Source organism: Nerophis ophidion, linkage group LG24 (genome assembly GCF_033978795.1).
Source record: "Nerophis ophidion isolate RoL-2023_Sa linkage group LG24, RoL_Noph_v1.0, whole genome shotgun sequence".
In the NCBI taxonomy this organism is placed as follows: Eukaryota; Metazoa; Chordata; class Actinopteri; order Syngnathiformes; family Syngnathidae; genus Nerophis; species Nerophis ophidion.
The window spans coordinates 35,567,065-35,577,163 of NC_084634.1; the positions used below are offsets into that span (position 1 = coordinate 35,567,065).

The 10,099-nt window shown below is 38.9% G+C and overlaps 1 protein-coding gene across 3 annotated transcripts in view; it reads left to right on the forward strand.

The window, feature by feature from the left end:
• The window catches only part of LOC133542425 (sine oculis-binding protein homolog B-like), a 51,599-nt gene extending 45,767 nt beyond the window's left edge, over positions 1 to 5,832 (forward strand). For all 3 annotated transcript variants that reach the window (XM_061886524.1, XM_061886525.1, XM_061886526.1), the window contains exon 7: positions 2,247 to 5,832. The gene's annotated coding sequence lies outside the window, so the exon portion shown is untranslated. The remainder of the gene's footprint in view (positions 1 to 2,246) is intronic.
• The last annotated feature ends 4,267 nt before the right edge of the window (positions 5,833 to 10,099 follow it).

Below are 10,099 nucleotides of genomic sequence, written 5' to 3' on the forward strand. Positions count from 1 at the left end.
TAGTTGAATTTCCGGCAGCACCTATCAAATACACAGTAATAAAAACACAGTTCTTCTACTAACTGTACTGTGCCTGCTGGTTACTAAAAAAACAACAACAACACTTACCTTTCACTATTTGAGTAAACTTTGTTCTGCCATTTGCGTATTGGCGAGCGATCTCCGAATCCGGGAACATATCCCTCACGGATTTGTCGTAGACATCCGCAAATGAGTACGGGATGTTGCTTCCAGCTATCAGCATAGCCATCTTTGTCTCAGCATAAGTTACACCATCGGGTCTCCATTTTGCGAGGTGGCCCATAATCCTGGGTTGTGAACGATGCTGCGCTGCGGACGCTTTGTGCTTCGCTGACCGTTCATGGCTGAGTACATCCGTTCGGCCTCCTTGTTCATTGGAATGTCTGTTCTACAAAATTTACAGGCAACATACCCCTTACCCTTCGAACTCTCCTGGATAAACTGAAATTCGTGTTTCTAATCGTTCTGGAACTTGCAAGCGTATTTCTTCATTTTGTCCGTAGACGGTGTAATATATTGGGTTGTCAATAACCAGGCGACGTGATGAAGTTACGTCTCTTTACTGTGGGCTTCAGAGCAACAGACTACCTAATGCATGTTCCTTGACTGCACTTAAATGTAGAATATATTTACATACTATTCTATGTACAGTAGATGGCAGCATTGTCCTGTTTAAGAGGGTCACAACATTGAATCAGGTCTGCATGCAGCTGGAGGGGGCGTGGCCTCCAGCTTCCCCTAAATTTTGGGAGATTTTCGGGAGAAAATTTCTCCCGGGAGGTTTTCGGGAGAGGCGCTGAATTTCGGGAGTCTCCCCGAAAATCCGGGAGGGTTGGCAAGTATGACCTTGCTTGGCCTGTCTGGTTGACCGAGTCTATCCTTGTGCCTCGTGAACCGCAAACCGTCCCGGGATAAAAGTTTATGTTGAGCTATTTTTTTCAGAGGTTCACCAACAAACTTATTTCAACGCCAATGTGGAGATTGAAATAAGTTTGTTGATGAACCTTGCTGAATCTGATTCTGATTCTGAAGCAAGGTTCATCAACAAACTTATTTCAATCTCCACATTGGCGTTGAAATAAGTTTGTTGATGAACCTTGCTTGATCTGTCTGGTTGACGGAGTCTATCCTTGTGCCTCGTGCACCGCGAACCTTTCTTCAGAATCGGGTTCTGAAGCAAGGTTCATCAACAAACTTATTTCAACGCCAATGTGGAGACAGTCAGAAGAGATCCTGTTACTAGAAGACCCAGCTGGGAAACAGCTGCGAGTCTTCACAAAACCAGACTTTCGCGCTCCTATTGTTATTTTCCTCCGTCTGCAATCACAACTACTGTCCATTGCCAACCAGATGTTAAGTAAAGAAGACCAGCTTTCTTCCTTTTTTTCACTTGCCGGGTCGGTAGTCCAAATGTCTGTCTGTAACACCACCCGTGCGTCCGCACCCACTGGTACCTTGCCATATTGAGATCACGTTACCGAGAGATTAATTCGCTGATATTTCAAACCTGGTTTTTAATTTCCAACTGCACTGCTTTTCCACTGCACGTTGTCCCTCAAAAGGGCAGAAGTCAACTCCATAAAAGCTTTTAAAAAAGGGAATATGCATAAACCGTAAGCAGTTTTTCTGTCCCGAGCAGGGCAAGGTTGGCTTCTGCTAAAGAGTGAGTGTTGTCATTTGTTGTGGTTTCAAGTGTTCCCTTAGTAACCGATACATATGAAATCACGGCGCGCTGCCTGTGTCGTGCGGACGGATTTATAGCCCTGTGTTGCGTGTAACGGGAGCCGGCCGCTGCCCTATGTCAAAGGCTTCAGCTTGCCACCTACCGTCCTGTCCTATTGTCATTCTTTTGAAATATCTCTGACTCTGACACAAGCGGCACCGGACTGGCTTTCGGCTCAGGAAACTTTTCTGTCTTAAGTTTATTAGGGATACTTTATAGGCTTGTGTAATCCGAACACGCCACTTGAGTATTCGCTGAGCTTTTGAAACAGGGGGGGAGTACAGAACACTGTGAGCACGGGGGCCTGTTTGCATTTAATATGCATGTGCGTGAAGGGGCCCAGATGTTTTTGGTTTGATTGTGTAAGGTATCACTCTGGTGTCGACTAGACTGAAAGTGTATATATGGCATTGCTGAACAAATAAAGTCAATGTATGTTTAAACTTATCCTCTTCTGGTTCCCTCCACCCACCCTCACCCCCCTACATCAATGAATGAACAGCAGCCCTGTTCGACACAGCATGGCAGTGCCAGATTCAGTACCACGCCCTCTTGTGGACGACGCCACTGCTAACACCTTCCCCGCCCTGCTCCCAACAGCCCACCAGTGTGCGGGTCAGCAGGGTGCCAAAGCCGGAAGCCTCCGGCACGGCTCCACCATCCCAGTCTCCTTTGGACCAAAACAAGTGGCGTGTCCAAGGACTGTTTGGTACAGGACCGTCCCTTGAAGTGTGCCCCAGATGCCCTCATCGTGGTCTTCCTCCTCCTCCTCCTCCTCCTCCTCGCTCCGCACTGATCAGCCCTGTGTGGTCTTCTCAGATGGAGCCCGAACATGATCTCTTTCCAGGGGAAACGGCTTGTTTTCTCTGCCCAGCTTGCACAAAGAGCCACATTGTTCCTCTCCCCCGTATACCACACGGACTCCCCACTTGAGGTTTTGGGTTACCTGGCCGACGGGGCTCAGACTTCAGGAGGAGGAGGATTTTTTTTTTTTTTTTGACCGACAGTTCGGAATATAGGATTGGCTTCTACTCTCCATCACCCACGCCCAATCTAAATACGCCCGGGTTCTGAGGTTTGAGTTCCTCACTATCCACTATGCTTGTTCAGGGATGGATGAGATGTAAACAAAAAAAGGGCTTTTTGGTTAAGACTGATGACTGAGCAGTTTATGACTAGATGTTAAATAATGTATAATAACAGAGATTATAAGACGGACTGACCTACTGATCACTTTAGTGGTCCTGATGATGCATTTATTCAACATGTGGATAGGAAATCATATTTCTAGAAGGGAGCGGAATTTGAATACATTTCCTTGATCAGCTATGGAAAAAACTATTACCGACATTGACCTAAATATTAGACCAGGCCTGGGCAATTATTTTGACTAAGGCAGTGGTTTCCTACCACTGTGTCGTGAGATACAGTCTGGAGTAACCGTGTCATACTCTTCCATATCAGTAGGTGGCAGCAGGTAGCTAATTGCTCTTGTAGATTTCGGGAACACGGTTTGTTGTGATCACGATATGCGGGAGGCAGCGTGCAGGTAAAAAGGTATCTAACACTTAAACCAATGGCGGGTGCCGCTAAGAAAAGGCATTGAAGCTTAGGGAAGGCTATGCAAAACAAAACTAAAACTGAACTGGCTGCAAAGTGAACAAAAAACAGAATGCTGGACGACAGCAAAGACTTACAGCGTGTGGAGCAGACGGCGTCCACAAAGTACATCCGTACACGGCATCACAATCAACAATGTCCCCATAAAGAAGGCTAGTAAACGCATCTTAAAATAGTCTTAATTTACGAAAACAAAGCCAGTGTGGGGAACAGCGCTCAAGGAAGACATGAAACTGCTACAGGAAAATACCAACAGAAGAGGAAAAGCCACCCAAAATAGGAGCGTAAGACACTTACACAAAGGAAAACACTAAAAAAAGCTAAATAATTCAGGGCGTGATGAGACAAGAGCTATGCGATAACTACTTTTTATCGTCAATATTGGCTTACTGAGTTCCATTTTTTTGATGTTTTCTGCTGGTGGTGTGCCTCAGAATTTCAATTTTCAATGGAAAAAAATGAGGTTGAAAAACACTGGACTAGGGGGCCAAATTTAGAGAGGAAAAAAATGTGTTTGGGGTTTGCTGGTGTATCTGTTTTTAGGAACAATAATACAAAACCTCACAAAAATGTTTGATTGGATGCTACTCAATGAGACACCCAGAATGTGCATTAAAAAAAAATAAAGAATGTGGGATTTACAATATTAGCTATGAAGGATAAAACACTGAATATTGACAACATGTGAACATCACTCCCCCTCCCCATTTACATATTTTACAATCAAGCGAAACACAACAAAAATGCACCAAACAGCGAAAAATAAAGCTTTAGAACTTTCCGCATCTGTCCCTGACACCCGCATTTCAGGCCGACGCTCTGTGGAAACGCTCCCCGCCCACACTGCTTGGTGCCTCGTCTGAGCTGCTGTGACTGAGATGACCATAGTAACTAATTAGATGACCATAGTAACTAATTAGATGACCATAGTAACTAATTAGATGACCATAGTAACTAATTAGATGACCATAGTAACTACCATATCATGCAAAAGGGCAGATTCCGACCATTGAAATACTGAGTACAGTTCAAGACTTCCGGTCATTAGAAACATTTTTCATCTCAAAGAAATACAAAAAAAAAAATTTGGGAATGTCCGGCGGGCCAGATGGAAAAACTTTATTTGCCCAGGTCTGTATTAGACGGTATGTTTCCAGAGAAAACTATTCTGCAAAAGACAGAGGTCTTATATTATGTCTGGAGATGTACATAGGCCAACCAACCACCAGAGGTCGCCAAACCCCGCAGCAAGCATGCCTTGATGTCATTGTCTCCCACCAGTGACCATGACGGATGCAAAAAGAGAAAAAAAAAAACACTGGATAAAAAGTGTCTCAATGTTAACGAAGTTTAGCAAACAACACCATCCATCCATCCATTTTCTACCGCCTGTCCCTTTTGGGGTCGCGGTAGCTCCATTCGGGCGGAGACATTTATTTAATTGGACTTGTTTACTCAAAACGGATATGGAAAAGTGTCATTTTTATAGAGGATGTTTTTATGTTCAAGTGAGTACGGTAATTGTTTTTTTGTTTTTTTTTAGTGTTCTGAACTCCTGTTTCCATGCCAGTGTTGTAACATTAGGAAATAAGGGGGAGTTGTGCCATAGCGGATGTTGCACAACCCATCAGGCACAAGACATTAAAACAACATTAACAACTTTTCAAGTTAGGTCCTCGAACCTAACGTTGAAACATGGTTTTGGACAACGTTTAATCAATGTTGGGTTCTGACGTTGATTTGACCATTGAATGTTACGTCATTTCCACAGCAATATTCTACAACGCAAATACACAACGTTGAATGACGTTTAATCAATGTTGGGTTTTGATCGACGTAAAATTGACCGTTACACAATGTTGAAACAACAAGCTTTTTGACAACGTTTAATCAATGTCGGGTTCTGACGTTGATTTGACCGTTGAATTTTGGTCATTTCCCAACCAATATTCTACAACACAAATACAACGTTGAAAGAACATGCTTTTTGACAACGTTTAATCAATGTTGGTTTAATTTGACCTTTTAATTTTGGTCATTTCCCAACCAATATTTAACAACACAAATACAACGTTGAAACAACATACTTTTTGACAACGTTTAATCAATCTCGGGTTCTGACGTTGTTTGACCGTTGAATTTTGGTCATTTCCCAGCCAATATTCTACAACACAAATACAACGTTGAAAGAACATGCTTTTTGACAATGTTTAATCAATGTTGGTTTAATTTGACCGTTGAATTTTGGTCATTTCCCAACCAATATTCTACGACACAAGTACAACGTTAAAAGAACATGCTTTTTGACAACGTTTAATCAATGTTGGGTTGATTTGACCGTTGAATTGTGGTCATTTTCCAACCAATATTCTACAACACAAATACAACGTTGAAACAACATACTTTTTGACAACGTTTAATCAATGTTGGGTTCTGACGTTGATTTGACCGTTGAATTTTGGTCATTTCCCAGCCAATATTCTACAGCACAAATACAACGTTGAAACAACATACTTTTTGACAACGTTTAATCAATGTTGGGTTCTGACGTTGTTTGACCGTTGAATTTTGGTCATTTCCCAACCAATATTCTACAACACAAGTACAACGTTAAAAGAACATGCTTTTTGACAACGTTTAATCAATGTTGGGTTGATTTGACCGTTGAATTTTGGTCATTTCCCAACCAATATTTAACAACACAAATACAACGTTGAAACAACATAATTTTTGACAATGTTTAAACAATGTTGGGTTGATTTGACCGTTGAATTGTGGTCATTTTCCAACCAATATTCTACAACAAAAATACAACGTTGAAACAACATAATTTTTGACAACGTTTAATCAATGTCGGGTTCTGACATTGTTTGACCGTTGAATTTTGGTCATTTCCCAACCAATATTCTACAACACAAATACAACGTTGAAACAACATGCTTTTTGACCACGCTTAATCAATGTCGGGTTTTGACGTTGATTTGACCGTTGAATTTTCGGTCATTTTCCAAACGATAATCTAAAACACAAATACAACGTTGAAACAACATGCTTTTTGACAACGTTAAATCAATGTTGGGTTTTGACGTTGGTTTAACCATTTAATTTTGGTCATTTCCCAACCAATATACTACAACACAATTACACAACGTTGAACGACGTTAAATCAATGTTTGGTTCTGACGTTGATTTGATCGTTGAAGTTTGGTCATTTCCTAACCAATATTCTACGACACAAATACAACGTTGAAACAACATGCTATATAACGACTAATCAATGTCGGGCTCTGACGTTGATTTGACCGTTGACTTTTGGTCATTGAATCAATGTTGGGTTCTGATGTTGAATTGAAGGTTGAATTTTGGTAATTTCCCAACCAATATTCTACAACACAAACATAACGTTGAAACAACATGCTTTTTGATTACGTTAAATCAATGTTGGGTTCTGACGTTGATTTAACCGTTGAATGTTACGTCATTTCCCAACGTTACACATCAAAGTTGTCTCACTTTACAAATCCGACTGTTTTGCAAGATTGTTTAGAAGTCAGTTTTAAAAGAACATAAGTATAATCGACGTTGTATCAATGTCTTGTGTCTGCTGGCAACCTCTTAGGAATGATATCTCTGTATTTTTCTTCACAGAGAAAACTATGTGCAACGTGATTTGTTGGTGTTCAGCAGCATCACACACAAAGCATGAGTGCACTCTCAGTCGCTTCAATCACTAATCAGTTCAATTGCCTTTTCAGCCCAAATAATGCCAAACATGTGCAACTGATCTGCATTCTGCCCTTTTAAAAAAGAAAAAGCCTTCAATGAGATGATTCCAAAAAACAGTGTGTGATATTACCTATTGTGGTGTTTTATATACATATCTATATACATATATGTATACAGTACAGGCCAAAAGTTTGGACACACCTTTTCATTTCAATGTGTTTTCTTTATTTTCATGACTATTTACATTGTAGATTGTCACTGAAGCCATCAAAACTATGAATGAAGACATGTGGAGTTATGTACTTAACTGAGAATGATCTAGTTTCTTCAAAATAGCCACCCTTTGCTCCGATTACTGCTTTGCACATTCCTGGCATTCTCTCCATGAGCTTCAAGAGGTAGTCACCTGAAATGGGTTTCACTTCACGGGTGTCATAGTTATGATGCCTTCAGTGACAATCTACAATGTAAATAGTCATGGAATTAAAGAAATATATATATATATATATATATATATATATATATATATATATATATACTGTATATATGTGTGAGTATATAGATATATACACACACTGTATATATGTGTGTGTATATAGATATACATGTATATGTACATATATATGAATGTATATATATATGTATATATATGTGTGTGTGTATGTATATATATATATGTATATATATATACATATTTATGTGTATATACATGCGTGTATATAGATATATAAATTTATGTACATATATCTCTATATATGTGTGTGTATATGTATACGTAATTATATATATATATGTGTATGTGTTTATATATACATATATTTACTTTATATATAGATATATATGTATGTATATATATATATATATCTAGTGTATATATATATATATATATATATATATATGTACATATATCTCTATATATGTGTGTGTATATGTATATGTAATTATATATATGTGTATGTGTTTATATATACATATATTTACTTTATATATAGATATATATGTGTGTGTGTATATATATATATCTAGTGTATATATATATATATATATGTACATATATGTGTGTATATATGTATATATATTAATAATTTACATATACTGTATATATATATGTGTATATATATATATATATGTGTGTATATATATATATATGTATATATATATATATATATATATATGTATATATACAGATATATATATATATATATATATATATGTATATATATATATATATATATATATATACTGTACATTATTCAACCGTCAAATACTGCAGTATGCAGTGATCAGTATTACAATCCCCGGAGTATTTTTGTTGATCATATCACAGAAATACTCATCCATATAAGAAGCTATCGTCCGATTTTCCTCACACGCAGGGCCCATCCCTGGCTAAATCGGGGCCCTAAGCAACATTTCATTCGGAGCCCCTATTCCAATTAATTTATATTTACATAAAACCATTTTTATACTTTTATATTTTTACATGAATCTTGAATTCAACCTGGGGACAGTGACAGTGTCAAGGGGAAAACCCGGCATTGTGTTGTTTTCAGTGACGGAGCAGGAAGTGGCTCGGTGTGTGTTGCCATAACAACAACATCATTTATTTACTTCTTACCCCACCATAAGTGACAATGTTATTGAAGGCAAGATTATTTTATTAGAAAGAAAGCACTCTCTTTTAAATGTGTGGTGGATAGGCCCGGAGCTTAAACTGCAAACAACGTGGTTTTAGGACAAAAGGTTTATTTACCCATATTCAAAAGTACAAGTTGGATTTAAATTGCCAACGCAAACAGACAGTATCCTACCAAGGAACCAGAATCATGCAATCAATTATTGATCTCCTGGCTTTTTATATGTTTTCCTCATGTGTTAAGGTCTTGTTGTTTTGCAACTGCTGGCTCCCAAACAACTGTGGATCCCTTAGTCATAACAAATAGTCAAAACATTTCTTAGAATGGTCATAACGACCACAAGCTCAAATTTCCCCTACTTATGATCAGCAGTGGTTCGGAGGCTTTTAGATAGACTTTCTTTTAGGACTTCAATATATGGTACACAGGCCAGAAATTCCACTAGAAATGTCAAATGGAATATTCACCAGCCATTACCACACTATGGATGGGAGAAGTGTCAACATGATGTCATCATTCCACACCTGCACCCCCCCCCCCCTCGCTTATTCCCACCAGCCCCACTCCCACCGTCACAGGTCACGCCATGCTTGTGCCGTAAATCATCCTCGGCTGGCCAGGGGGACTTTGTGTGACTCACTGCTAAAAAAAAAAAAAAAAAATTACAGGCCAATAACAAGACAAAAAAAAGTCTGCCAATACTGTTTTTTTTGCACATTTTGGTTGAAATATGTTTTGTGCCACCGTTTTTTGTCGCTCCCGAGTAGATATCACCATTTTTTTTTTTGTTTGTTTGTATTTGTAAATTTAAATGGATAATAAAAAAAATTAATAATATTCTAAGCCGTGTGTGATTAACTCATTCAGGGGCCTGGAAAAAAAAAAGGATATTTTTAGCAGCGACATGCCTGGCAGGCTGAGCATCAGCATTCTTTAAATGCTGGAAGTCACCGGAGGCTGTGGGCAGATTGATGAGATAAGAGGGCAGGAATTCCGGCTTCGTGTTTGAGGGAGGTGCGTCCCAACATGGAGCGGGAGTGGATCGGCAAAAAACTCCAAACACTTCATAAGAATAAAAACAGGTGTGAGTAAGGAGGGAAGGTGAGGGAGATGTGTGACAATATAGCGAAAATAAAACCCTACCAGAAACTACACCCCTTCAAAATAAAAGCCGGAAGCGTGCGAGTATAATAATACTTAAACATTAAACGCCGTGGTTTCTAATATCCAAGTGAAATCTAGAAACCTGAAATGAAGTTAAAGTTGGCGGGAATATGTTCACGTTTTATCATGTACGATAGTACAATTACAAACATATTTAAGAATAATTTACCCCAAAAAAACTACATTCCAATGTAAAAAGAAGTTAGGT